The sequence below is a fragment of the Dermacentor variabilis genome, chromosome 9, assembly GCF_050947875.1.
Source record: "Dermacentor variabilis isolate Ectoservices chromosome 9, ASM5094787v1, whole genome shotgun sequence".
In the NCBI taxonomy this organism is placed as follows: domain Eukaryota; kingdom Metazoa; phylum Arthropoda; class Arachnida; order Ixodida; family Ixodidae; genus Dermacentor; species Dermacentor variabilis.
Window position 1 is genome coordinate 91,485,641 of NC_134576.1, and position 27,999 is coordinate 91,513,639.

Genomic DNA, 27,999 nt, shown 5'->3' on the forward strand with positions numbered 1-27,999 from the left:
CATTTCTGTGATGCACTTGAGTCTGCAGAATGTGAAGGTGTTGAAGAATCGCTAGCAACACAAATCCTTTACACTCTGCAAAGAGCGACGTGCGAACTAGAGCTTACTGGGGCAACATCCAGCCCTGACAAGCACCTGCTGCAACTTTGGGGTAAGCAGGCCAAGCTGCATACTGCATACTTAAATTTTGGCTACACGCCAAAATTTTGTGCGAGCAACTCTGATCAATGTTCTGCACAAGACTGAGCAGGCAAGAGGTCATGCTAAGAAACTTGCCAGAGACTAGTGGATGGACCACTGTGCATCGGTTGAATGTATAGGTCTCATTAAGCTGTGACACATTCTCGGCTATAACAAGATGAATGAAGTACTGTATTACTATTGAAAACACGCTGCTCGATCTTCAGTGCACATCTGAGAAATTTGAGGAACAAGCTGCGGATGCTTTCCCTGACTACCCCAGAGTGACTGATCATCACCAGAGTTGTACGCACCTTAATGACCACTTGCCAAAGAAGAAATGGAAAACTTCTTTGTGATGGCAGAACCTGTTGTTGCTCTCGAGCATGTCAACATTTAAAGCGCACGTGGCAAAGATGGGAGTCATCTTGCAGATTTTGATGAATCTCGCCGAAATGAGGAAGCGAGCGTTATTGCTTGTAATCAATGAAATCTGGAATATTGAAATTCCCCTGAGAGCGGAAACACTTGGTAATGATGCCACTATCGAAACCAGGCAAGAAACCCGACACCATAGCCAACCTTTGTTCAGTCTCACTCACATTGACAGTGTGCAAATTGACTGAAGGAATGTGCCTCGTGAGGCTGAACCAGCATCTGGGAAAGAAAAGACTATTTCCACCTGTGCCAGATTAGATTGTGGCCTAAGTTTGACATGTGCGACAATAGCCTTTTTCTGCATCAAAGCATCGCCAATACCAGCCGCTTCGGGGGAAAGATATATGGGTTCTTAGTCACAGTCGAAAAAAGAAGAATGTGGAGCACAGTCTGCAACGAGGAGGTACTGGTGGCCTTTCGTGAAGCCTGTCCAGGCATTAGGGTTGTCAGTGTTGCCAAAGCCTCTTATGCAGCCAAATGCTTGAAATATGAAGTTACAGTAAACAGCCAAAGACTTTTACCAACTGCACAGGTGGAAATGCAGGTAAAACCAAGACCAGCACACGTGGTTGCAGGAGTGATTCGCTGATGAGGTAAGAAGGTGACTTACACTTGGTGATAAGGTATACCAAATGCAGGTATGCACAGTATATATATATACTGTTAGGCCGAAACAGATGAATTTTCTGCAAAGCAATATCAAAAGCTCGTTTTTTTTTTCACAATGCCACTCGTGCTTTAGGTACGTGTGGACAGGGTTATATAAAGCTGCATAGGCAAAATTATACTAGATACAGCTGTTCAGTGTAATATTTTTTCTGGGCTAAATTCTTGCTCCTTGAACTCGTTCGAGATCATTAACTGTAGCATCAAAGTAGAGGACCGCTACCAGAACAAAGGCATGTAGTGTGCCCACCTGAATTCTTGTGCTTGTGCTAGTCTTCTTGTTACAGCTAACTCCCCTGGTTGTTCTGATCTCTACTGGTGTTTTCACTGCAATTCCCAAATTTCTTGCTAGAATATTACAGATAAAGTTCTTATTGTGCTGAGAGTATTAAAACATACAATCAAAAGATTGGCAGTCCACAATTCTACATTTCAGCCACTCTGCTGAAGGTACAGTCGTGGTGAATACTGATCCTGGAGAGCGGGATCTAGCCAAGAGGTGCCATGATTGACTAACACCTGCTCAATGTCTGTATACTGTATATAGAGCTGGCGTCCATGCCTTGAAGTTCACCTTCCCACTTCTGAAGGCAGTCCTATGTTAAATTTTCTTACATGTAATGACAGTGATTGGGTGCATCTGCTTCATTAATCTTCTTCTAGTGCTTGGCTTCTCAGATTTATGGATGGGGCTGTTGGTGTCTTGTTTTCCTCAAGCACAGCGCGAGACCTAGCAATGGGTAGCCCAAATATAGATTTGAGAAAACCAAAACGACATCAGCAGTAAGAAGCTAAAGGGTTGTTTTGGTGGAGACCAGTGGCCAAGTCCGGATATGAAAGAGGAGGAAGTAAAGTCGAGTCTTTCCACTTCAACACTGGGAGGCACAACTCCCACAAATAAATACGACTTGTACTTATTTTACTTGTTTAAAGGAGATTACTGACTTGCATTGGCAAATGCTCACTTCAACAAACACCGCATGAAGCAAGCTTCCTGCGCATATTTCACCAGCTACTGCATCATTGTTTCGCATTATAAGTAAAACTAATTTTATTTATGCCACAAATTGCCCAATTTTGTGTTTTGCAGTAGGATGTTAGCAGTGCTATTAAGGCACTTAAATGCTCGTGAATAGTAGTAGAGAAAAAAAAATAAAAGAAAGCAGTGGCTTTTTGTGCATAGACTATGCATATGCCTGGTGCTCTTATGGTCATTTTTTGCCTATCTGCTAAACCATTCTAAAAAAGAAAAGCTTCTACACAATTATTGTGCAGTCAGACCACAACTAAACCAGAGGTATCCTTGGTAAGCAAAGTATATTGATTTGGTGACATTTTCTGCAGCCCTGTGCATTGGGCTTTCTTTCCTTCCTTTTCAGCTGTGCAGGTTCATTAAGAAGTGAGAAGACAGTTTGACAATTTTAATAATTGAGATTTCGCAAAACCTTTTTTGGGTTTTTTTTTCAGACTCTGCACATTGCATTTTAAGGTGCATTTCCCGTATTTTTTTTTTATGGGTAGGGCATGTTAACATTTTTTACACCATGTCAAGTATGTGATGCCATAGTGTTCTTGGATGGAGTCTTGCCCTTTCATTCTGTACAATATGATGTCGGTTTGTTGTGTCCAAGGTCGTTTTACATTTGAGTGTGATTGTAGCATTTTGCTATGTTTTGCCTCTGTCACCCAAGCTTGAAAGATTGCTACCCGTTGCTGGTGTTGACACGAGACTTTTTTTTTTAATTAAAGGAAGTCTGTCACTCATCCTGTGCACTGGTTGTCTTTTGTCTCTTTGAATTGCAATTTGTTGCCTGTATTTGCTCTTTTGTTGCATTTCAGATTAGGAATGGTTATCATAATTGACATTTAACCATATTGCACACAATGTGCATATGTAATTGTAATATATGGCCACCAGAAATATAACAGAAGTTAATAATTCAAGAATGGTGCCTTTGCATGGTGGTGCAGCCATGAATTGTGGCTGTAAGTAGCAGAGCTGCAGGTAGCACTGCTTCTGCAGAATATAGTTCAACTCTACTACTTTCAAACATTATTGTTTTTATCTGCATTTGTATAGCTCCAGTTCCTGTGAACGACACAGATCTGGTGGAAGACCTGCAGTTGAACACCTGCAGTTGGGTCCAATGAATAGCCAAATTTCTGCCCGTTTTCATGTTATTAGCATATTAGTAAAGGCAGTCGTTTTTCTAGTAGCCTGTTTGCCCAGTGTAGAAGCCGCTGCAAGGTGTCAGGATCTCATACACATATTCAGCTTTGCAGGGGAAACAGCATCTGGCACACAGTTTGTCACTGGCCATATATTCGGGGCAAGTTGAGTTTACTCACTAGCAAAGGGAGAACCAAGCTTGTTGGATGTGAAGTAAACCGCCTGTATACTCAGTGGCCTTCTTCATTTCGTGTGACATATGTGGTTATAGCGACCCTTGTTTTAAGCACTACTTGTCCAGCAGCGGTCGTTTGCTTTTGAAACACTCAGGATAGCTTTCAGCAAGCTGGACAGGAATAAAATTGAAAAACCAGCAGATGTTAATTGTCGCACTTATCATGCGAAGCTCCATACAGTATGATAAGGGCGTAAATAGGGTGTTCTTCAAGGCCTTGTAGCACATGTCATGAGTTTGGAGCAACATGATGTATAGCACTTTTTTGATTGCATGCTAAGGTTTAGCAGGTGTGGCCATGGTTGACGTGCAGTGCAAGGTCAAGAAAACAGATATCTATGAGCAGCACCCTGGTAAAGGAGACTCTGGGAAAACTAGTGGGAAGCCTGTTGAACATCTGGTTGAACCACTTGCTGGCTCCATCAGGCAAAGTATGATAAAGAGAAGGAAGTCATCAACACATCAGGTTTTTACATATAAACATTGTGCTAAGGTCATAACATGCCAAAAAGTCTTAGTGCGCAGGCTATGCACGACCAACTACATATGCCTTCTGTTCGGACATTGCTCATTGTAACTAACCAGGATGGAGTGGACAAAAAAAGAACAGCAGCTCGATTAATTTGGTTTCACTGGTATCAACACTGTTTTGTAAGTGTACATTGCCATACTCCCCAATGCCTTGGGTGACATCAGCAAGGACCAGCTTGAGGCAAGGGGTAATAGACGTCTTTACAAGCTAAAAATGCATGCATGCATGGAGAGCACATTGTGTCCAGAAAGTAGGCACTTCACAGGGGCACTGGAGAAGGAATAGATTATTAACAGCGTGCAAAGACAAGCTACTAAACACCCAACACTGTTGCCATGTAACGACCCCTGAAACAATCCCTCTTAAGGAGGAAATCATCTTTGTGCAGCCATAAAGATGGCAGATGGGCAAAGCCCCTTCAGTAATTCTGCCAGCTTCAAAAGCCCACTTTGCACATCCTGAATGCTTCCTTATTACGACTTTGCTGGGTGCAAGCATTCTACTGTCCAACAGCTGTCATTGACAGCACTGTTGGTTCGGTGGCAATACAGTTCAGAAGCAATTGCAACAAACCTCCCTTCCTAGTTGGCCTGGATGCTCATGGTGCTTATGAAGCAGCACCATGAGGTAAGCAAGGTGAACGGATGCCTCCAAGCCCTTGTTCGTTTATCCCACTGTTCTGTTAGTAAGAACCCCGAGACTTGAAACCAACAAGCTGAAGTTCGGCACTCGTGTGGTTACTGCAGAGGATCCATAAAAAGCACAAAAACAGAAAACTCAAGGGAAAGGATAAAGCACCATTTAACACTTAGTATTGCTGCAGCCCACCCCCTTCTTTTATTTTGTCTGGTCATGCTACATCTTTTTATTATAGATAGGCATGAACTTAGGTGATGTTCCCAATCAGTGTCCAATTTTTATATACGCTATGTGCAGGTTCAATGAGGCTCGAAACACTGCAATGGAAGCTTCAAGTAGAAAAGGTGCCTGGAAGAAAAAAAAAGCTGTGCTGCAACCATCTCGGCAACATCTTGTCCTCTTAATAAAAATTGTGCTTTCATATCAACTTGAGCCCTCCAGTTTAGAGTAAAGTACCAGTGCACTTATGAACAATGAATCAATTCTCAAAGAGCATGTGCAGTCCAGCCAAAAGCAGGGGCAAGAATCAGCATCATGCTGCTGCATTGAAGGTGAATAACACGTACTATAATGGCAGATGTGCTTTAGTAAGCTTCCCTGCAATATGAATTTTTAATGTACAAAGAATTGTCAATGAAGCTTACCACGAGCACAGATGCACTTGCAAATTATGTCACAATTGAAAATAATGAGCACAGTGTAAACCTATGTGACCTTTCCACTCTTAGTATGCTTTACTGCACGATGCTTATTTACACCCCTGTATTGCGGTGTAGCAAGCTTCAAAAGAAACGTTGCATAATTAGGCTTTTTACGATTATCTTTCTCGCAATACACTAATATTTCGCGGTGAAGCCTACGCAATGTACTGCGGTGAAACATACTAAAAGTGAAAAGGGGTCACTGTCACTGGACATAGTAAGAGTTCTTTAATTATACACTGGCGTACCCGCCGCCTCTCAGGTCGCCTAAGTGGACATACTATGCTGGCTGATAGCGGCCCCCTCCCACTTTCAGTATGCTTCACCGCGTAACTAAAATGTACTGTGGCGAAGAAGCCGTACATTTTTATTGAGTGAATAAACAAATGGTTTTTACAACAGTACAGAAAGAAACGCGCACCATGCATCAGTCTACCACACGGAAGAGCGTCGCAACATACGGTAGCTGATTCACACAGGCCGTTTAGCCCACTTATCAGTCGTAAAGGGTATTATGGGTAATTCAAAATTTCAGACACACATATGTGTTTATGCTTACGTTCGCACTCCTTGCGTAATAAGACTCCCAGAACTTCCACAATAGAAAGTAATTTACAACACACAAACGCAAAGAACACACACATATGTCTCGTTTTCAACTCGGCCGTCATGCAAATGACATATAGCGCAGAAAAACAAGAACATGCTGTGTGTTAGCATCGTAAACTTCATACCAGGCAAGGAGCTAGCACAGCATGATCCCGCGACAGCCGCTATAATGAGACCAAGACGGGAGCACATGTCTGTGAACGCGCACTCTGCCACTCTGCTCCTCCGCCACCCCCGCTGCACGGCTGCACCACTCGTTTCAAGCAGAGGACACCAAACACACATTCAGCGCTGAACAGTGGGCGGTCGACGCAGTTGCATTTACATGACTTGCAGCGATCAGCACATCCCTCGATGTCCGTTCAGCAAAGTCGGACACGGCGACGCCACATCGCGGTTCGCAGAACTTCGCTGCCGAGGCGCTAGGCCACTTCGATATTTCAATTGTCACCATCGCCGGGTTCTCAAGAAAGCACGGGTCACACAACGCAGATTCTATACTGCCAGAGCTCACCGAGGCCAAAGCCGCACTGCCGCACCGCCACTACTCACGCCTTTCCGCCAAGTAACACAGAACCTACAACCAACACACAAGCAACGCACGTACAATCACATGAGCAATGTTGAACAACGCGCGGTCCAGAGAGCGATCACGCCGAGGACGAACACGCCACGGCGTTGCTCGGCGCCAGCATCGCGCCTTCTCAAAAATCCCTAAGCGATGCTGTCCCTAGGCACCTAGGATCAGGTCACGTGAGGGATTTTTGTACGACAAATAGACGCACGCGGTGAGGCTGCCGTCGGTGCCAGAGTGACCACTCCTCGGTCGCTGATTGGCCGCTTCGCCGTACGGCCCCGCACACTCTCAAGTTCAACAAATGGCCACAGAGGGCGAAAAATCAATCGAGGCGCATTTCAGCGTAAGCGTGCAAGTGGAGCTACTGTAATTTGGTCGAATACTTTAATTGGTGCTTTCTCTGCTAGGGGCGCTGAACATGCTGATTTTTTAAATTTACACAAACCATTGACATGAACAGTCGAGGTGTCTAAGGATGTTTTTTTACCTTAGGCAAATAGGCAGTTGATTTTTTTTTAAATTTGATTGTTGAAGCTGCTTTTTAGTCATAGCGTCAAGGTTTTTGTACTTGATTAACCACCGACAGCCGACAGCCTATTGGTATCGATGTGTTTCCTGGCCGTTGGCGTTCGAATACTACGGCGGTAAAACATTTTCGAAAGCATGCTGGTTTCGTCTGCGAGTCATTACACAGACTTGCTGTAAAGAGGTCTACTCTTGGCAAAAAATAGTGCCTCATTTTGTTTAGGCGTTGATTATCATAATGAATGCGGCGGAGGTTGACGGAATACGCTTGAAGGTACGTTTTTATGCCGTTGATCTCCATAACACCGTAAGTACGCAAACCGATGTCACAGAACACCCGATGCATCATTGTGCGTTCTCCGTCATCGCTTGTTTGCTGTACGCCTACTAATTCTTCACTTCTTCAAGTGTTGCATCCTCCTTTTGTCCTTGTTCTCTTGTGCTTTACTTACAGTATGTCGTTCCGTCAGCTGTAATGCGCATTTGCAAAACCAATACGTTTGATAAGACGCAGTGGTTATCATAATTTCACTACACATGTATTAAGCTGGCACATGTGGTTCAGATACAGATACCTGTATGCGGACTTGCACGACGTTGATGCGGAGATTAGGATAATTATGACACCCGTAAGGAAGAGGCAGCTGACGGCCGTAAGCTGTTGCGTTCTTTTCGCCAAATTACCCGGCCTGGTAGTGCTCTAAAGATGCTGTATAAAAGTGACACGCGGTGACAGGGAAGTTATGTTTAGCAGCCGACTGTACGTTTTGTAGCTTAGGTCTTCTTTCTTGTGCGTCTGTGCTACCCTTATTAATGAGCCATTTCTTGACTATGTTCTTGACTATGTAACCGCGTTTGTGTGGATCCGTAGACGTGTGCTTTTTGTTGTACTTGTAATATGCAAATAAAATATTTTCAAGCTTACTCAATCTTTGGTGTGTGCGTTTATTCCAGTCGAGGCCATCGTGCCACCTGGAAACCGCACTCTGTCAGTAGCCTTACACGAAATGCAACAGCTGGAGCGCGGCCGCACAACTCGGGGTAACGGCGGCGTAATAAACGAAAAACCGCTCGGGATGCCCTTAAAAGTCAGTTCAGAGTGTGCCTTAACTCGATATGACTCAGCGCTACATATATTCTGCTGCGCCTTGATCGTGCTCCCGCCAGCTTGGTTGCTGTGTGGCAAACGTAGCGCCTACATACATATGTAGGCGCTACGTTTGCCACACAGCAACCTAACTGGCGGGAGCACGATCGATGCGCATCAGCCAGAACCCAGTAGGTAAAGCGACCATACTGTGCAAAACCCCGTTTCCGTTTCCTGTTGTACAGCGCCACCCGTGGTCACATACTTTAGTTCACGATGCCACCGCTACGCTTATTTCCGTAGCACTGTGGAAGGTACAGTTTCCCTTCTCTAAGTTTGTATAGGTGTTCTGTGCCTGTACTACATCTCGTGCACTGTAACCGGGGTGTCTCGTCTCCATCTCTCCGCGGCTGCTTGGCTCATGCATGCCGGGCACGCTGACGCCTTTTCGTAGGCCGATGATCGTGTCGCCATGATCTACGAAGTTTGCTACACAGTACAAATATGGATAGAAATGGGAGTGAAAGACGGGAGTTTAAGAAGCTCTCAGCACCGATGCTTTCCGACGACATGGAGAACGTTTACGCTCGACGAGTCGAGCAGCGACAAAGCCCCCAACTGTGGATTAAGCCTAGCTCCCGTTAGCGCTTCCAACAGTTTCCGTTTCATCGGCGGTTCGGCATGACACTGCTATGCTGCAACCATAAGATTTGCAGCGCATTCACCAAGGAGCTGATAAAGAACTTCAAGCGTTAGCTTCAACTCCTGCGACGCGAAAATTTTTTGATCGCGCTGACGACGCTGCTGCTGGAACAAACGAGCTTGCTACGAGCTTCATCATTCCGAGTTCGAGAATGGGTTGCTGGTATGGTGTGAAATGTACGATGTGTGGTGCTAGCGTCACAATGCGAAAATGTGAGCGGGATTATAGACTTGCTGTGAAGTAGGCTGTCGAGTGCGGAAACTGCGGTAATGTTGCGGAGGTGGAGTTCACCGCGTCTAAGCAGCGAAAGCAAAGTCAAGCCGACGTTCGTCGTGAACATTCTAGCTGTGCGGGCAATCTGAGCACTCGCAATCGCCTCACCGCCCTAAACGATATTTTGGCGGCGACAAAAGTCTCGCACCGAGGCATGCATTGCAAAACGTGGCAGTGGCATCTAAAAACCTGCCGAAAAGTTGGTCGGGACGTGTGCGCGATCAGTGCGTGAAGATAAACGCAGATAACAATGCCGTGTCGTACGAGGTCTCGTAGATGACATGCGGCCACTCATCCCATATCGGCGTCGGCACGGTGATTAAGCTGTTGACAGGCTGCGCCTTCGATTTTGCGGTGCTCAGCAATTTTTGGCCTGGGTGCGAACTGGTACCAAAAGACGACTCGACCGACGAGGCTTGCAAGAAGGAACATGTGTGCCAGAATAACGCTATTAAGAAAGCCGGTGGAATGTAGAAGTTAAAGCTGCACTGATCCTTTTTCAAAGGTCACTGCAAAAGCATAAGATGCGGTACATGACTCTACTTTCGGATGGTGCCAACCGCACCTTCCTTGCCCAACAAGAAGCCAGAGTGTATGGATACATAAGTGTAGAAAAAGAACACTGCGCGAATCATGTGCACAAGTGAATGGGCACAGCGCTGCGCACCCTCATTGAATTAAAGCAGAATTGCTCCTGAACTGGCAGCCTTGGAGGCAAAGGTAAGGTAATTGTTGACCTAACTACTAAGCTGAGTAATTATTACATTTGGGCATTTAAATCGCACAAGGATGATGCACAAGCCATTCATAGCGCAGTCACGGCCGCAGACTCTCTATCACTCTCTATCCAGAAGGCCCAGAATCATGATGTCGGCAAAATTATGCGAAGGCCAAAGGGGAGCCTGCTCCGAAGCACCGCCACAGTCTGCCAACCTTTGTATGCAAGGCACTTCTTGAGCGATGCCAACAAGGAAAACAAAACAACAATGAAAGTCTCCACTCTGTGACATGGGTGCCTGTGCCAAAAGAACAGCATGTGTCACTGTTCAGTGTGCAAGCAGCTGCGGCTGAAGATGTAGTGAAGTTTAATGCCGGGAATGGGAAAGCCTCAGGTGCCATGCTCAATGAACCGCCGCTGAATCCTGGCCGCACCAAGCGCAGGGCGGAGAAAGACCGCCACAGAGCAGCGGCATGTGTACACAAGCGTGCATCTACTGAAAACTTGCGGTGGGTGCTCTGAAGGCATCACCGGAATGACTGCAACCAGGAAGACTATATTTCTAGAGGCTATTAATGCACAGGCAGTAGTAAATATTTTAATATTGTGTAGTGTTATGTATGAAAAATAAGTTTATCTTGTGATTTTTTTTTTCATGTTCTCGAAATCATGTTCTTGGTGTTTTTTTAAACTTGCAGAAGCGATATCTCGACCTTCAGGGCACATAGAGCCATTGTTATTGCATTGGCATGTAGCTACATGTGTGTAGCTCGAAAGGTCAGAAGCAGATTATTAAATCTCAGCTTTGGAAATGTGTAAGTTGGCCATTAATTGCACTACATGATAGCCATCTCTAAACATTGAACTTAATTTGCTATAAAATAGTTAACACCTGCCATGTAAAATAAAAGTACTCCTAAATTTGTTTTCCTTACAATTTAGTATCCAGCCATATGTCTAAATTTTCTGGCTGGTAGTGTCCTTGCTGTTGTACAGGTAAACAATACCGAATTAATTTTATTCATCTCTGGAACTATTGGACATACTTGAAATGTAATTTCATTCTTGAAACCAGTATGAGAAACTTAAAGAGAATTTTCATTAAATTTCATCTAAAAATAAAATATTTTTCAAAAACCACTTCCCCACATTATGGAACACATGAAACAGGTGCTGACTCCAAGTAAAATTTATCGCACAAAGGCGAAAAATCTAGCAGAGCTGTATGTGTGTTAGACTACTATATATCATCAACTGTAGACAGCAGATGTGGCACATGCATTCATGTCTGGGATGCAGCAATGGAACATGCTGTAGCAGTGTTGCAATCAATGTGAGCTTCATGCCGTTTAACATGTCTACCTCATAACCTACAGGCATGTCTAATAGACTGGTGTTTTCAGCCAAGTGACAGTGACAGCAGTATACAGTTCGACGTATTGTGGATCTCGTTACGTTATTCCCCAACTAAAAGAGGCTTCCTGTATTACGACATGGCAAGGTGTCTTTGTTACTCTGAAGTTTTGTGCAATTTAGAAAGTCAAGGAAGTTGTAATTGAAAATAGATGTGGATAACTGACATTGATGAGCATGAATTCATGTCCTCGCTGCAAGCTAGGTAGCAGTTTATTCTTGTTCAAGAGCCACTTTCCTCTGAAGGTGTCAAAGATGGATTTAATATATGTTGTGACCACTTACAGTAAACGAGGCTTCACCAGTGCTCACCAATCGCACTTTTGATGCACTAAATGAGTGCTGGCAGGAGCATTGGGACATCGGTTGCTTGAAATAGGAGCCAATGTGATCAAGACTGAGTGCGTATTGAACTTAGTGTTCAAAACATTGTTTTTTTTTTTGTACTGAGAAAAGCTATTTGTTTTATTAAGTAGGTTCGGCTCGAGTCAGTCAACAATAGTTTGCAATAAATATACGAGATTGTAATACATTGTGAAGCCAAGCATTGTGCCTAACCTTAGTATGTCTGTCAATACAAAGAAAAAGAACTTAGTGTGGGTGCAACTGTTAATGTTTATACTGGCTCTGACAGTAATTCTCGTGCTGTTACAGATGTGTCCATGCCTCCTGAAAGAACATCGAACAAGTTGCATTGCTTGGGCTTCTACTGTAAACAAGCGTGCCAGATATTTGAACAGCATGTGTTTTTCTTTCTTTGCTACATGACACAGCAGTTTGATCTACGATTGATTTACCATAATGATGGTGATATGCCTATTTACTGATTGCCATCTATGCTTTTTTAATGGCCAATTCGCTTGCTGCCCTATCATTTTACTGAAATCATGAAATAGGAAAATTTTTTATTGCACTGACTGATATGTAATCATCAGGCTAAAAGAAATACACCGTAATGTACAAGTAGAGAATGTAATATATAGTGTGAAATATTGACCGTTTTTATATATGTGTGCAATGTGTGTGTGTGTGTGTTTGTTGGGGAGGGGGATGCCGTTTCATATTGCGGTTGCTGAAGCAATGGAAAAGGATCATGTAAATTGTTTGCAGTTCACAACTACAACGAAAAAAATCCCTTGTTTAATGCTCGAAGATGCGGCTGTTGCACCACCTCCAAATATGATGTCGATGTGATCAACACTGGGTTTATTCTTTATTTAGTTTCAGATATTTATCATTTTATTTTATAGTTCTTTCTTTTGCTTATAATGGTGTTTCATTTTATATGCTGCATTGTAACATCAGTCGATGCTCTTGTGATGCATTGTATAAATCCTTCTGTAGTACAGTGTTAGAGATAGAAGTAACTTACTATTTAACCTTACTATACTGAGTGTTGACTACAGGGAACATACCAGAAAACATTCTTCTTTTTTTTCTGAGTTTTGGTATTAAGTACAAAGTTTCTAGCTAAATGTCTTCAGCCAACACTGAATAACAGGCAGCAAGCATCATTTGTTGGCTTGGAGCATGAGCACAGGCTGAGGAACTAAGGTCACTCGTGCCTCACTTTCTCTTGAATATATGCTCAGAGGAGACACACTGATGTAAGATCTCTGGCTGAAGTGGTGTCACACACAAGGTGTAAAGTAAAGAAAATGTACTCATATGGCCTCCTTATGCAGAAAACTGTCTGTAGAAATTCCATATGGAGCCATAGGCTCGGCGTGAAGCCTACTTCCAGTTTTCTGCTTTGTTTCCCCCCTTAATGCTGAAAAAGATTGCACAAACTGTTTTTTTTTTTAGTTGATTATGCTTATTCTCAATGTGTTTTGTGCACTTAGATAGTTGAAAATAAACATATTTTTCTAGTATATATATGTGCTGTCAATAAAAGATTAAGCATAATATAAAAACTGCAAGACAAATCCAAGGTCTATGTATTGGGAGCGTAAGTTTCTATCTACCGAGGTTAGTTATTCTTGTATTGATAACAATGCTTTTTTTTTTAATGCTTGGAAGTGGACCTGTATTCTCCTGTTCTAGTACTTGTGCTGTCAATTTAACCTCTTATAAATGCTGTGTTGATTCCTCTTTCTTTTTTATGTAGTCTCACATCTTTCTCTTTCTTTTACATTCTGTCATTTATGTTAATATTTGATTTCATATGCTTCATGTCTTCAAATATCTATTGATGCTCTTGTCATGCCGTATTGTGATGCAAAGGAACATGTAATACTTAGTATTAATGATTAATAAATAATAAACAAGTAAATAAATGGTTCTATAAGCGAATGCATAAGTGACTATTTAGGTGTCATATCGAAATTTGTTGCCAAATCCCGTCTGTGTTCGAGCTATAATGTATCTATTAGAATTTAGTTCCATCAAATAGATGACACAATACTACATTGACTTCCTCTGCTCCTTCTGGCTATGCAGATTCCTTGCGATTGGCATCCCGTGAGCAGTACCTTTCACTCGTGTCCGTATGTAGCCGGCTGCATTGCTGCCGGCAATGCACTTACAAGACTAAGCACAAGAAGCACATGACCCAACACCTGCGCGTTCACACAGGCGAGCGCCCCTTCAAGTGTAACCTCTGCCCAGAAGCATTCACTCAGTTGGGGCACCTGAAAGAGCATGTACGCACCCACGTGGGAGAGCGCCCCTACAAGTGCCACATATGTTCGGAAGCATTCATTCAGCGTAACTGCCTGACACGCCATCTGCGCACCCATACTGGCGAGCGCCCCTACCAGTGTCACCTGTGTCCCGAAACATTCACCCAGACTAGCATCCTGACACGCCATTTGCGCACCCACACTGGAGAGCGTGCCTTTCCCTGTGTCCACTGTGGTGCGTCCTTTTCGCGGAAAGACTACTTCTTGCGCCACATGTCCTGTCACTCGGAGGAAAAGTCCTAAAGGTCAGGGGCTTCAAGTTTTGTTGTAAACACACCAATTGATCACATCCTTTTTTTACAGCAGAAAATGATTTATAAGTTGCATTGAGAAATTTACGGCTCTATCAAACATAGATCTTTTCTAGCAATAGTACCCACAGGGAAGCTGACAATGCCATATATGAGAATTTCTTATAAAGTGCCTTCGTGTCACCTCACCTACCCTAGCTTATTGAAATTTTATCTTGATTGTGTATTGGCCTTAAATGCGTTCGTGACTGCGTAAATTAGCTTCTTGAAATTACTCGTAAGATAAGAATTGAGCAAGGAAAAGAAAAACATACAATTGAGAAAGGGCACAATAATATAAGCCAAATTTCTTGTCTTTATCACAAATTTAACAACACTGTTGGTGGAGTTCACATTTAACATAATTGTGTTTCCTAGTTCAAGTACTTACGTTTAATTAACGCCTATTACCTTACATACTAACGTAGTACTAATAGGTGTACTAGTATGCCTATTAGTACTACCTGACTACAATGGCGCACACTGTTTTAACACAGACTAATTTATTATGCCAACTGATATGTTCTCAAGCTGTTCACAAGCTGAAATGCATACACAAGCAGAATTTGTTCTCAAGCTTTAAACGTCCATTGTCATAATTGTGGTTGAGCATTTGCAAACCCCCATAACACTGGTTGGTGTGCATACACCAAGGCAACGACATGAGTGAGCACTGCAATTTCTGAGAACCCACCGGTGATGTTTAGTGATGTCATGTCTACAAACGGAGTAAAGCTGGTATGCTCTATTGAAGTGGTGTAGTGAGTATTACCTCTGGCCGGAAACAGCTGTTGAGATATCCAGGCATACAGATTGCTTAGTAAGTTTTTGTGCACATGTGCTCGTTTTGCATGTCTCGCATGAATTGATGACAATATGGTATTTCCTACAGGTTTACTCGATGTTACCTATAGGTCCTCGTGACACAACATATAACAGCTATTGGGCCTGAGCTGCTAATTACAGAGTACTGAGAGATTAACACTGCAATGTGCCTCTCCTTTATTGTTTTGAAAGTAAATTGCAAACGTCTTATATTTTACGTTATATACCATAGAACCGCGGGAGGGAAAGAAATTTAACAAAAGCACCTAGAGCCAATTTCATTCATTTACAGTGAAATTCAGCTAAATTTATGTGCTGGCTATCTCCTATATGTCTATGTAACATACCATGCTTACTTACCTATCACTCGACCTGCTTAGACAATAGAAAATTCCATCAGGACCCTTCTCGCAGTGAATGTCGACACTTATGTGATTAGCATTAAGGTTGTGTAGCGATAAACTGTATTGCCACTGACATAATGCGTCATATTGGAGACATAAATGTGGCCAGGCTCTCTTCTCACGCATACTTCTATGTACACTGCACATTCTAGCAGAGCCACCGCAATGTTTATGCATGACACCTGTTCTGGATATATATATTGATGCGGGCCCTGTGTAGATATGTAGATGACAATGAGGACGTATGCTTTAATGGACTCTGTGTAGTGGAACTGGGAAAATGCAGAGATGAAGCAGACACTTTTGTTCTGGTGGTTTTTCAAGAGGCTGTTCCACTGTCTTGCTCAACGTGTTGTCTCCTGTTTGCATTAAATCGCAACACTGGTGAAGGTGCTGGGTACACAACCCTGCCTGATGCTCTGAACTCCTCTTGGGAGCCGTTCATCCAGCCCGTCTCCAATTACAACTCCTGTGCATTGCTTCAGGCGGTAGTTGCTAGGTCTTGCTCCCAAGTTCCACCCCCTACGGGAACGTTTGTTTGGGTGCTGTCTACTTCTGCCAGTGGCGACTATCAACCCGCCACAGGTTCGACGAGTTCCCCAAGACAGCTGTACTCGCAGTCCATCCCAGGTAACCCTCCTCTAACCACTGTTTCCCAATCGCTCTCATGGTGGTGCACATGAAGACGGTGAACATGAAGACGCTCAGCAAAAGCTCTCTCACATGTATTTCGCCCTTGACAGTAGTGCTCGCGCGTGGCTTAAAAACCATGAGACCAACGTCTCTACATGGAATGATTTCCAACGTCAACTCATTGAAACATTTGCGAGTGTCGATCGACGGGACAGTGCCTAGCATGTAATTGGGTTGCGCATCCTTACACCGAACAAAACCATAGGAATTTTATGTTTGCAGAGGACATGACCCTCCTGTGTCATAGAGCTGACCCTCACGTGTCTGAGGAAAAGAAGTTGCGATACCTTATTCGTGGCATCAAAGAATAACTATTCGCCGGACTTGCGTGCAGTCCACCGAGTGCCGTGGCTGATTTCATACAGGAGCCCACTGGTATTGAATGTGCACTCCATCTAAGATGCAGGCAGTACAATCGCTTGCCCACCGGCACTCCTATCAACGCCGCCACAACGACCGTTAACAGTCACAACTCCCTCCGCTACCTGATTCGGGAGATTCCTCACGAAGAACTTCAGAAACTCCGGACACCGTTAGTGGGTACACCCAGGACGTCAGTCACTGAAGTCATCCGTAATGAAATTAGGCAAGCGTTCTTCACAGGCGATCCTAGTCATGAGCAGCATCCCATAAGTTACCCCGACGCTCTGCGACGTCAACCCGCTGTTACCCCCATTCGGTCGCACAATCAGCCGCCAGGAGCCTCACCTTAGTCAACACCACCAGAAGAATCTTTAAGACGTCCGCCAGTTGTGTCAATCCCGTCCTACCATCAGCCACTGTCAGCTCCATTCTGGTCACCGCCACAAGACGAGGCTTTGAGGGTTCCGCAAATTCGAAAGACGGACGTATAGCACATTGTCCGCGGAAGCATCGGACACATTGCTTGCTTTTTCTGGTACCACAATGCCTCATTCCGCTCTCGTCAATTCTGGTCTGACCGTCATGCACCTGTGATGACTACAGGCTATACCGCGATGACACTGCGTTTCAAGGTCCTCTGGTAATGCCTACTCTGAACGTTGACTCTTCCTAATCATCAGACTGATTTCTGCTGATGGTCACGCTCTTCGTCCTCTGCTCAATCATCTTCACCGAATGGACATCCTTTTGGTGACCTCCAGAGAACAAGATTACCCAGCTGACGCGGGGAAACTAGCGGCGGTGACTTCTGGGAGTAACTTTGCATGCTGACAACAAGACAATGAAAAATCCCGAATAAACCCGCTGCAGGACGTTATGAAACTGACAAACCCTGTTACCGACAAAATTGGGAGCGCAAATCTTATTGTTACCGTTGAAGGACAGCAAGTTACAGCACTACTAGACACTGGTGCCGATTATTCCATAATGCATCAAGGTCTAGCCACTCGCCTTAAGGAAGTAAAAACGCCCTGGACAGGACTCCACATAATGATTGCAGGTGGCTAATTTTTCATGCCTGCTGTAAGCTGTACTGAGAAAATCACCATTGGAGATTTTTCCTTCATGGCCACTTTCGTCGTTCTTCCAACATGTTGCAAAGAGTTAATCATGGGCATGGATTTTCCACGGGAATATGGCGCCATAATCAACATCCCAGACCGTTCAGTTATGTTTCATACGAGTCTTGATTTATTTCCCTGCTTATTGCCGCAACACAACTCCTTTTGTTTAATCAAAAATGAGGTGATTGTTCCACCTTGGTCATGTATCCTGTTTTGGTGGTATGTGACATACCGTTCCATTGTGAAGAAGTGGCAGACCAAGTAACCCCATTGTTCTTTACTCATGGTATGTCCGTTGCGTTACCGATGGGCGCATGAACTTTTGGTAACCAATTTTAGCACAGAGCGACGGCATCTATCAAGGGGCATGGCTGTGACCTATTTGGCAACACTGCTGATGTTCGTGGCTGCTTTTCAGTACTCAAGAAAGTGTCTGCATAAGACCCAGCACCTGTGCTTTAAGTAAACACTACCGGAACACAAGCGAAAACGGCTTTTGGACCAACTTGCATTTAGAACAAGCAGCGGGAATGCCACGTCCACATGATGTCGTGGGATGTGCAAACGGTCCGCGGAACTTGGCCAAGGGCAGTTGCAGCAGCGAATCCAACGTAACTTATCACTGTGCGCCAACGAGTGAACCTCTCCATTCAAAGTGGTTAAGTGCCGTACCTCTGCCACAGCGCGTTGGCAGAGAGCTGAAAAATCGCATAGTGTGCTCACTGCACTTTCGTCCAGAGGATTACGAGTTCAACGTCGACTTACTGAAGTCGTGTGGAGTGCCTTTCAAAGCAATGCTTTCCCATAGCGTTGTTCCGTGAGTCTTGCCTGCATTCTCCGAAGCACAAGAACAACTGCAGGTCAAAGACAGGGCAATGAGTGCGGCATTTGGTTTTCAGGAAGGAAAAGCTACAAATGTGCGAATATGTACAGCCATGACATACAGTTGCCGTCGTAGTAGTACGCAACGACGCCGGCAGCATGAGCCCTCAACAGCAGGTCATTTTCATCAGTGCTTAAATCGCTGAAGTCGAGCCCAGCATCGCGAGCCAATGTGTCATTGTCAGGACCGTCATTGCAACGAGCATCAAAGTTGGCATCATAAAATAAAGAACCAGCTTGTCATCGCGTGCTCTCCCTTTCGCTAGCCACCATATACTTCTGCTTTCGCGCGGCTGTCGGCTCTGTCTTGGCTCTGTTTCTGGCCGTGCGTTTGTGTTATGTGCAGAAAAGCCATAGCGCCGTCTACGGGTGCCGTTTTACTCACTGACGGCGCAATGTCACTATGAGACCATGACGTCACCACTCCTCTATTGGAGGGCGGGTGATTTGGACTGCGCTAGAAGTATGCGGACGCTTCAGAACGCATTTTCTCTTAAAATAAGTCTCTTTTTCGCATGAAACAAGCATTTCAAGGTTTCTAGGATGGTATCTGAACAGTCCAAGTTGACTTAACATTAACCTTTAGTGTCCCTTTAAAGTGCGAGAGGAAATTATCACTGAGACCAGGGAGGTAAGTTATAGGAGATATGAATTCTGGGTGTGTAGAAAAATTTAAGTCCAATGTATTCGATGATTCAGGCGTAGTCCTTGTTAGTTCTCTCACAAGTTGCATGAAATGGAATCAACGGGACATGCCTGAGAAATGATTATCGAAGGCTAAGTCAGAGGGCAAAAAGAAAGATGTGTTCCCTGCTTAGACGATTTACTTGATAGGCTTCGAAATGCACATTATTTCTCTTCCATGGACTTTTATTAAAAAGCTAGTATTGGCAAATTGAAGTAAACCCGAGAGACAGTGAGAAGACCGCTTTTATCACACCAGATGGACTATACAAATTTAAGGTCTTGCCTTTCGGCTTGTGCTCTGTGGCTGCTACTTTCCAACAGCATATGGATAGGGTGCTTTCAGAGCTGAAGTGGAAAATCTGCTTAGTCTATCTAGACAATGTCATAGTGTTTTCCGCAACGATTGAAGAGCACCTTGACTGGTTTAAAGGGCTTCTGCAGTCAATACTGTCTGCCGGCCTCTCCTTAAAGCCGGAGAAATGTCACTTTTACTTTGTGGAGCTAGTTTCTTTGCCACATCATCAGTCGCGCGGGTGTCTGCCCGCATACTAACAAAATTGCCGCTGTCACACGGTTCCGTGTACCCTCAGATAAAAAAGCTGTCAGGCGCTTTCTGGGCCTCTGCGCATGTTATCGGTGCTTTATTACAGACTTTGCTCGCATTTTATCACTGTTAACTCGCCTCACGAGGGATGACGTTGCTTTTGTATGGGTGACGAACAGCAAGCTGCATTTACCAATTTGTGGAACTGTTTATAAACGCCCCCTGTGCTTGCCCACTTTGGTGAGACAGCTCCTCCAATGCTTCACATTGATGCTAGCAATGTTGGTCTTGGAGCTGTGCTTGTGCAATGTGAGGGGGACACAGAAAAAGTGATCATGACCCTGAGCTGCTTGGCCTGATTAATTTCTTGAACAGACGAACTCAGGCCACAAGTAAGGCTTTCGCAAGAGTATTGTTATTGTTTTGCTTAAGGAACAAAGTTCAGTACAAAATGAACTTCTCTTCGAGCAGATCCAAGTATTTGATCGTCGTTCCTACTGCTCTTCGTTCTGAAGTACTGGAAGCATGTCACAACGAGATCGCTTCTGGGCATCTAGGATACATGCGAACGCTGAACGGAGTGCGACAAAGATACTATTGGCCATGGCAGCCCGTTGCCCTTAAACACCTTATTTGGACCTGCCTGGATTGTCGGTGGCGCGAGTCACCTCCGAAGAAACCATCCGGTTTGCTACAACACGGTCAAGTACCGCAAACGCCATTTGACCAGATCGGAATGGACCTCTTGGGTCCACTTCCTATCTTTATTATGGGTATCCGCTGGGTTATTGTAGCAACTAACTATCTTGCTCACCATGTTGAAACAAATTCTATCCAGAGAGGCATAGCAGCAGAGGTGGCTCGATCTTTCATAGAGAATGTTGCCCTGAGACATGGTGCACCTACCACAGTCGTAACAGACCGACGCACCGCATTCATTGCTGCACTTTTAGATTCCATTCTGAACTTGTGCACATAGTGCGCATGAAGCCTTATGTCAACGAGCGAGTGAACTATTTACTCATGGAGACACCATGAGTAAATAACAACGGGGTTACTTGGTCTGCAACTTCTTCGCAATGGAACGATACGTTAATGGACTTTCCTTTTCACCAAGCGAACTTTATTTAGCGACCGGGTGATGTTCTTTAGAGAGAGGGCAAATGATACGTGCTCTATGTAGACGACAATGAGCATATGTGCTTTAAGGGACACCATGTAGTGGGACTGGGGGAATTGGGAACGAAGAAGACATCTTTGTTCTGGTGGTTTTTCAACAAGCTGTCACGCCGTCTTTCTCAGCGTGTTCTTGTCTCTTGTTCGTGTTGAAGCGTGACAACATGATGCAAGTTCGATTCTGCACAGCACCAGAGATATTTGTAAAAGATTGATTTTTTACATTGATGAGTGCCACACATACCCACTGGCACATACCCAATGACCAACGTTGGCATCAAAGAGGTTTATGGAAGAGCAGCATATCTACTGTCATATAATCAAAGACCCAGATTCTTCAGCACAGGAACATGGTGCCGAGCCCATTAAACCAGTGCTTCAAGCTGGCTAGAAAATGGTTAAAGTCAGTGATAGCTACCGGAAAGAAAGTAACATATCCTAAGAATGCTAATCGAATTAAAACGTCAAGCAGTAGCTGGAAAAAATGTTGTTGGTGCTTTGTCTGGCACCTAAAGCTTCTGCTGGCATTCAGGTTTTGGTATGCGTAAAACATGTCCCAACTGGACTCATTACACAGGTGCACTCAGCGGTATCGCAGCTTGAGAGCCTTATCTGAGCAATCCAGCGACTTAAAAGAGTACAAGTGCCTTCCCACCAAGCCTCCAGAGCTGCATAAAGAAATTTAGTGAAGCAGATAGCCAGGATAGCAACAGCTAGCAGGGCATGTCCTGCCCGACAGCATGCTGCCGCAGGCATTCTCACTATAGCCTGTTGAGCAAGAGTCTCCACAGTTGCAGCCATGGTCACTGCCACAGTCCTCTCTTTCCCAGCTTTGTAGCAGTTAGATTGTGTTTTGTTGAGAGCTAATGTCAGCGAATCTGGCCAGCGCCCACTATTTGCCCTTTGCACTACATTCTCGTATCTGGGTCGTACTGTGAGCTTCATATTTGGAGAATTTCAATGTGAAGTGTGTTGGCCCAATTGCAAGTAAATATAGTAAGTGTGGGAACTTGGGCAAGTTTGTTATTTGCAAAACAAGTCAGCACAGGGCACATGACAGAGGTGTAATGGTCTGCATTCTATATTGTGTTCCTTTGTTGTTGGGGATAAGGCAGAAGTGAAGTAAACTTTCACATATCAAATGTCTTATGCACTGTTTTATCCTTGCCACATGCTTTCATTGTCACCCATATACCAAGTGTTTCTGAGAAGAATATTAGTAATTTTTTTAAATTGCCTGTCGCAGATAGTAGGAAAATTCTAGAACTTGAGCTGGTCTACTCGAAGAGGCAGACATCCGCGTTGCAGTTGCTTGCAGTATTTACATTGGGATCCCTTCCTCTATACAACTGTTCTTATACAAATTTACTTATCAATAAAATTGAATTGAGAAATCAGAATGGCATAATCGACTAAATAAGAAAAATTCAGTGATTATATTTTTAACCAATTGCATTATAGGAAATATTGCACTTTATGTATTAACTGTAGCTGGTCAGACTGCAAAGCATATCTACTTAAAAAGAATTCTGAGCAGGTCACCATATTGACATATGTGTCATCAAACTTTCGATAAAAATGCACTGTCATTTTAATTACTTTTTTAATAACATGCCACTTTATGCACTGAGGCACAGGAGTAACTCGACCATCAATGTATTTCTTTGCAAAGTTCAGGAAATAATATGTCGAAATTGATGTCATCCTGAGAATTAATTTCAAGTGAATCTGCCTTGTAAACTATGCGGTTTCAATTTGGAAATGGCAACATCTGCTGTAAGATTTCTGTTCCTTTATTCTTTATTGTTTATTTCAGTGCCTGCGAACAGCTTTGCAGCTTTGGTGACAGGCCATTAGTACATAAAAAAAGCATGAACATAACGAAAAATGAGCATAACAGCATTTCCACCCATATCGCACACTAAAGTAGGTATACAAGGCATGAGTTTGTTTAAGAAAATTAAGAAATGTATGTGCTTGAGAAATGATTAGTTCAAAACTCAGAAAAGCTTTGTTATTTAGCCGATTATGCATATAGATTTCTTGTGCAAATAATGTCCACCTGTATGAGCTGTCCAGCTCAAGGATTAGAATTGTGCTATCTGCCAGAGGTGATTTCTGAAGAGTGATAAAAGTCTTTGCAGGAATGCCCTGTATATGAGCCGGCCATTGTTGGGGGTGACACGTGATATCAGTGCAGCATCTGCTTGGAGCTTACATTTCGAGCCCATTCCTGAATACTAGCCATATTTTTTCAATGTGTATTTGTATAACGTGTCTTGTAACCCTCTTGTTTTTGTTGGTGTAGAATGAATTTTAAAGTTATATAGGCTTTAATGCTATGGAGATGTTTCTCCTAAGTGACCGTGAAGATTTGCTGTGTCATTCTACAGCTACATTTGGCTACGGTCTTGGGTGTATATGGACCTTCTGTGTTTTCTCAACGTGTAATGGGGGTAGCCATGCTTGCAATGTGAATGTATACTCCGACTTTGCCTTGTATACCGCTGTACCGTCAGTCCTCATGCAATCACATGTAACACTTAACACACTTTAATGATGTCCTGCATGGTCTTATAGCTGGCCATTTGACATAATGGGCTTCCGTTCATCCAAAAGTATCAATTTGAGATTAAAATATGCTCACGCACGTTCATTAGCATAAACTACCGTGAATTGAAAAATTTAAGAAGTTGACAGCATTTTTCTTAGAGAAGCAAATATCGACTGTTTCAAGTATGAATTAAATACACATAATAAGTATTGAATATCTGAGCAAATATGAAATATTCAAATGTTAGTGCATGTATTTACAGCAAGAACGTTTATTTCACTGTAATTAGGTACTATGCATTTGCTGTCACGTGCAGGTAAGACAGCTATCAGGGACAAAGGATCGGTTTAAATATGAACTCGATGATTGTCACTAGAAATGCTGCACAAATAACTTCACATCTTTTGAACCTTGCCGTAAACAACTTTTCTAAAAGCGAGTAACTGCTGTATGACTAGCTTTCCAAAAATGTGAAATAAATGGTTGGCGATTGCTGGTAGTAGTGTAAAGAGAAAAGATGGGCAGATCCAACAGACATGTTGGAATTTATGTGAAACAAAGCTTAAGTAAAGCAGTTGATGAAATACTTACAATTATTGGCAACACAAGCAGTTTTGTTGCTTTCATCCTATACTACATGTAACCTCATTGAATGTTTGTCATGTAGGTTTCCTCTGCAAAACAGAAAATAAAGCTTGCATTGCCCATTTTGTTTCTGCATTGCTTTTAAAACTTGCTTTCTCACTTCGTATAATTTACGATCCTTTGTCTTACAACTTTGCACAAAAACTGAAAAAGAAAGTGTATATATATATATATATATATATATATATATATATATATATATATATAAGGAGGTGAGGGATATTACACAGGCTTCTGCTGTCTTATCAACATAGCTTTTTGTTTCATAAACTGCCCATCTTGTAGGATATGTTTATACCAGTGAGATCATACTGAAAGTTCTCAACTGTCTCTGCACTTTCCCAGTAGTCTGCTGAAGTGCTTCCGTGCTTTTCTAATCCATCTAAGTGCTTTTCCAGCTCATTTCAGACATCACTACTTCATTGCAGTTAATAGCAACAATGGGAATGAAGCGGCAGTCTGATTTTTGATGTTTCAATTGAGGTTATAAACAAGCGACCACTTATTACTTACACACGACTTGGCCACTGTGAAATGTCCATATACTAACATGTATTGCAATTGCTTTCGTAAATGTCCTCTGCAAGCCCATTTAATGACTTTGAGACACATTTTTGGCGGCTCCAAATGCTACTCCAAAAGGACATTGGCCAGTCAATAATATCACTTGGTATCAAATTTTAAGGTGTTCAGAGGAAGTGATGCAATCCCAATTATGCTTAATGGCTTATGGCTTCATGTATAGTAGCTGTTTGCATTGTATATTATGTCACAATAGGTAAGTTTTGTTCTTTGAACTGCACTTGCCTTTAGTTTGTGCACAAGTGACATTCGTTAATTGTCAATACTGTAGTACCACATGGTGTACCTAGAACCACTCTCTTAATTTTTTGTATGTTTGAGAGGTCAGTAATGTTTACGCTGTTTTATCAAACATGTTTCATGCACAATAGTTGTATGAAGGTGCCATGTGTGTATCATTTTCTTGACGTGTTTGTAGCAACCAGCATTTGCTTTATTCCAGCCTGTATTGTACGCCTTTGCATCCAAAATAAAGGCTTTGTTATGGCCCTCCATAATCTGGGGTCAGCTTTAAGAAAGTATTGTTGATTCTTGATTAAGTCCCCTATATTCTTTGCACAGTTTCTTGACATTTTGCTGCATGAACAATTCCTTGCCTGTTGTTTAATATAAATTTTTGTCTATTAATTTATAAAAAAGAAGCACATAAAGTAATTATTCTGAGTGCATTTATTTTTGGACTTTTTTTACTTGTGCATTGCTTATTTGAAAAGAATTTTTCTGATTATCGTATTCCAGACACTACGTAAAAAATACAAAAAGCTTTATCCTTTGTGGAAGCAAAATGTCACTGTTTTGCTGTCACTCAGTTAAGGAGAGACAAAAAAATCCATAACAGCTAAAGTATGAGCACGACTGGCAAAAGCTGTGTAACAATATGATTTTAGTTTATGGGATAAATAGAAACTGCAAATAAATGGCACAGTTTCTTTAAAAATGTGCTAATGTGCAGAGGATATTGTATTTGAAGAAAGTGTTTAAAATGTTTAAGATTGTTTTAGGCTAACTGTGAAACCACACAAACGGTTTTGGAAACATAGGTCCCACATGAAGAGGTGGAGTCGGTTTGAAAGTGCCATTGAAGATCCATCTGGGCTACAAAGCATAGCATATTCTCTATAGAAAAAAATTTTGCACCCACAGCAACGCCCGCACTATGCCACACGCAGTGGTCGTCTCAAAGAGCTAGTTGACGTTGGCACGGTAGAAGTGTCTGCACGAAGCACTTTGTATTTATGCCACATCAGTTTTATTTTGAATTAATTTCTCCAGGGGGGAGCCATCTCATCATAATCCATAATTATCAGTGCCGCACATGTGCATGTAGCCCAAGCCATGGGAGAACCTGCTTTGATTCTCAGCTGGGCTCGTCACCATGGCTGCTGCTTTGTGAATTTGTCCTGGAATTTTTTTCCAGAACAAGTCGAGCACGCTTTATTTAAGAAATTTCCTCAAAATGGCAACTTTTGAAATGGGTTACTAATTTTGGGAAGATATCGAAATAAGCAAGAAAGAATCCTTATGAATGACCTTCCTTTCACATTGAAGATCATTACAAGGGACGAAACTTACGTGTATGCATGCAGTCCAATAGTATGTGCAGCTTAATTGGTCCAAAGAAAGGGGTAAAAATTTCATCTCGATTGAACAAAAAGTACTATTTCTGCATTATACACTCATTTTCACTCATGTTTACAGAGAGGGCTCAAATTAGTTGAAATATGAAGAAACATGAGCCAGCATCTGGTCGTCCAGCATTTGCTCCTTTTAAATAACCTATCCAGGTAGTGACATTTGAGTTTCACTTCTCATTTCTAAATAGAGCTAGTGATCCAAATTTGCTCCAGTCCAGGCCATACGAGATATTGTTGCGATTCGACTTCTACTCCACAATTATGTCTCCAATTTATCAATTCAGATATCTTGAGGACCAACAAGCTAAATCTAACTGAATATTGTCTGGAGAATCTAGCAAGCTATTCATTGGAAGTGACAAACTTGAATGAACCTATATTAGACAATACTATTCAGTCTGCTCAATAATTTCCATCATGCCTCGGGGGTGCTATAGATGGTATTCCCAAATCTTTTAATCTGTATAGATTATCGTTTCAGTAATAGCACACTTGTTGAGACATAGATGAAAAATAAATTGCGCACACACATGTGTGTGTAGGTGTGATTTATTGTTCAGCTATATCTCAAGTGTGCTGCTGTTGAATTGATAATGCCCAAGCAAATAACCCCTGGGCAAGCTCATATATAGATTGATTTCTATATACGATACTTTTTATATTATTGTAAACAGCACGAGAACGGGACTAAGATTAAGAAAGGACACAAGTTTTAGAGTACAAAATATCGCAAAAAAGTTGAGTTCTTGGAAATTGTGATTTCAGAATCTTCAACCATTATTAATGCGAATGCAATATATGCCTGGTTATGCTAAAATCCGTTGGCGTGACTGAAAGACGATACCAAAAATTGCCAACAGCGGAATGAGCAAAAACACTTCAAAAAATGCTTGGTTTGATGTCAGATTTCTCAGGGAGGTTCCTGTAAACACAATGGAGCCTGGTGTCAGCCTACACATGTGCCCACAGGACAAGAAGCTACTTGAAGCTTGGATCGCGAAGCTCAGAACAGGCAAGCAGACATCGGCTGCAACTCAGGTGTGCAGCAAGCACTTCCGTGAGGAGGATTTCTGATACAGCATTGGGGTTGCTATGTTGGGTGAGGAGCAGAAAGCGCACACTGAGACGCTTGCCCACGCACGCTGCCCTGCTAATGTCATAAAGGTTTGGTCTATGAAATTGTTGATGCTAGATACTGGCAAGATCACTGGAATAGAAAAGAAACTGTGAAAAGCGCATTAAAAAAAGGCATAGCATATGCTCATGCCTGTGTAGCACCAAACAGTGAAATGATCAGGGTGTTGAGGATAGCATACCGGAGGTTATGCTGGAATTACTGGATGTACAAATACCTTGGCATGTGGATAAACAATGGGGCCGAGTGCGTAATGGAACATGAAAAATATGTAACGATGAAAGGTAGCAGGAATGCAGCTGCGATGAAAA

The 27,999-nt window shown here is 42.9% G+C and overlaps 1 pseudogene; it reads left to right on the forward strand.

The window, feature by feature from the left end:
- Nucleotides 1-8,719: 8,719 nt before the first annotated feature.
- Nucleotides 8,720-27,999, forward strand: part of LOC142558441 (uncharacterized) — a 65,968-nt pseudogene continuing 46,688 nt past the window's right edge.